Source organism: Gobius niger, assembly GCF_951799975.1.
Source record: "Gobius niger genome assembly, chromosome: 10".
Lineage (NCBI taxonomy): Eukaryota > Metazoa > Chordata > Actinopteri > Gobiiformes > Gobiidae > Gobius > Gobius niger.
The window spans coordinates 24,882,685-24,885,427 of NC_136861.1; positions in this window are offsets into that span (position 1 = coordinate 24,882,685).

Here is a 2,743-nt window from a genome sequence, read left to right on the forward strand (position 1 = left end):
CACCAAAACAAGGAACTGGCCATGTTTTTTTTTTTTTTTTTTTTAATCCATAATTAATGGTGACCAATGAATTAAATAAATTAACCATTACTGTCAATGTGAATAGTGTTTGTATGTGCTGCCTCAGTCACCCTATCCCACCAATAGAAAGTTCTTTTTCAATTTTACCAAATGAATTGTTAAGTAAGGTATAGTTATGCTGTGTTCCAAATTATTATGCAAATTATGTTTTACTCAGATTTTATAAATTGTGAACTCAAAGGATGTTCTTTAACTGCTAGAGGATCATTTGAATGTGATTGAAAAACCCTCCCAATGATAAAATGATCAAAAATAATCATAATAAACAACTTAAAATATACGGTTCCAAATGCACAGCAGAGTTTCAATACATTTTATAGGTTGTAAAGAACTGAAAATGGTCATTTGTTGAATTTTTAGCATTAGGAGGTCATATTTACGGAAATCAAAAGCTATTTCAATCAAAAAAATCTTAACAGGTCAAGTTACATTTTAACATATGGAGCCCGTATGTGATAGCAGCTTCAAAATTCTTAAATCCATTAAACTTGTGAGTTTTTGTAGAGTTTCTGCTTGGATTTCTTTGCAGGATGTCAGAATAACCTCCCAGAGCTGCTGTTTGGATGAAAACTGCCTCCCACCCTCATTGATGTTTTGCTTGAGGCTCCAAAGGTTCTCAATAGGGTTGAGGTCAGGGGAGGATGAGGGCCACATTATGAGTTTCTCTCCTTTTATGCCCATAGCAGCCAGTGAAGCAGAGGTTTTCTTTACAGTATGACATGGTGCGTTGTCATGATGAAGATGACCAGCTCTCTCCCCATGATTCCAGGCCAAAACATGACTCTGCCCCCTCCTTGCTGACGTCACAGCCTTGTTGGGACATGGTGGCCAGTCACCAACCATCCACTACTCCATCCAGCTGATCATCCAGGGTTACACGGCACTCATCAGTTTGAAAATGAGTCTTCATGTATTTCTGGGCCCACTGCTTGTCAGCATTCAATTAACAGTTTAAGAGAGACCAAATAGACGGTTTATGGACAACTGCAGCCTCTGGAGGGTCCTACACTTTGATGTTTGGGAGACTCCAGAGGCACCAGAAGCTTCAAAAACCTGTCTGCTTCTTTGTAGCAGCTGTTCTCTTAATCTGATGCCTTCGTCTGGCAGAAACCGTCCTCATTGTGCCTTTATCTGCACAAACCCGTGTGTGCTTTGAATCAGCTACAAATACTTAACAATACGATGATCACGCTTGATCTTTCATGAAATATCGAAGGTTTCATACTTAGTCAAAGGCATTAAACTATTTCACGCTTTTCATCAGCAGAGAGATCCTTTTTCTTTCCCTTATTGCTTTAAAATGGTGGTCTGCTTAATATAGTGGAACGTCCATTTCCAGTAGTTTTCCCTTAATGGGCTAAACTGACAAACTAATCATCCCAGGCATCTGAGATTGATGTCAGTGATTCAAATTGACACCATTTTTTTTACCTTTATGACACTGAAATATCATTTGCATAATCATTTGTAATGCAGTGTAAATGTTGACCGACATTATAGCAAAGCTTGCTTAAAATGTAGAATACTGGCTGTCCTTACTTTCTTGGTGGGACCCATTGCTATCCCCATGTGAGGCGAGGTGGAGTTTATCAATGTGGGTTTGCTATTCTACCAACACAAATAAAATGGCTCTGGAACACTCTTTATCTCAATAAAATGTAATTTATCAAGTTTGTATCACCATGTTCAACTATTACTGTAATAGGAAGAACCCTGCAATAGACCTGGTTGGAAGGATTTGGCTTAAAAATGTGGCTATGTCTCTTCTCAGACTCTTCAGACCACTTCTTGAAGTTTTTGTTTGTCTGTTTTTTTTTCTTCATTTGAAATGGAACAAAATAATGGATATTCATTCAAATGTAAAAAGGCCATATTTAAATAGAGTAGCATATGCTAATCTGTTTTCCTATGACTGGTTGATGTTACGTTTTGATTTAGAACCATTGATGTCATGGACTGGGACCATTTAAGACCAGGTTTTCACCCACTTTATTTTTGACCTTGAATAGTTTCAGACTTGCTGTAGATCTGGTGGTGGACCTTTTTCTTAGTAATACTCGTAATGAAAGTTTGAGAATCACTGCCTACTTCGTCTTGCTGGCTCACTTTGAGTGGCAGACCTTCTCTTGGGGGAACTTTGGTTGCTCCAAATTTGACGATGTGTGTTCCTAGAAACCATCAGTGCACAAGAGCCCTTTGCAAGATTTTATAAGATAATCCTGAGCTTTAAAGACAGTTTCTCAGAACCCAAGGCTTAGCATTTGTAGTGCGTCCTGCGAGCAATCATTTAAGGAATGCTTAGTTAGTTTTTCCCATTAGTACTAACAGCTGAGACCCTACTTTTCGAAGCGTTATCTAGGCTTGCATCTACGTTTACAAATATGCTGAAAAAGCGAGGACATCATTTTGGAAAGTAATCATGTTTTGGGCAATGTCAGACCAATCAATACTTGTTATTATAAAACCCAGCATTATCAAAACACTCCCCAACATGTGTCTCTCTTGAAGACTCTGAACCTACAGGATTATATTGCTTTTTAGACTTGAAAAAAGTAAACTGACTACTGTCTTGGCCCCTGAAATGAATATTGCACATTTCATCAAACAACTCCCAGTAACATTGAAGGGAACAAACTTTACACATAAGTCAGATTAATGATAT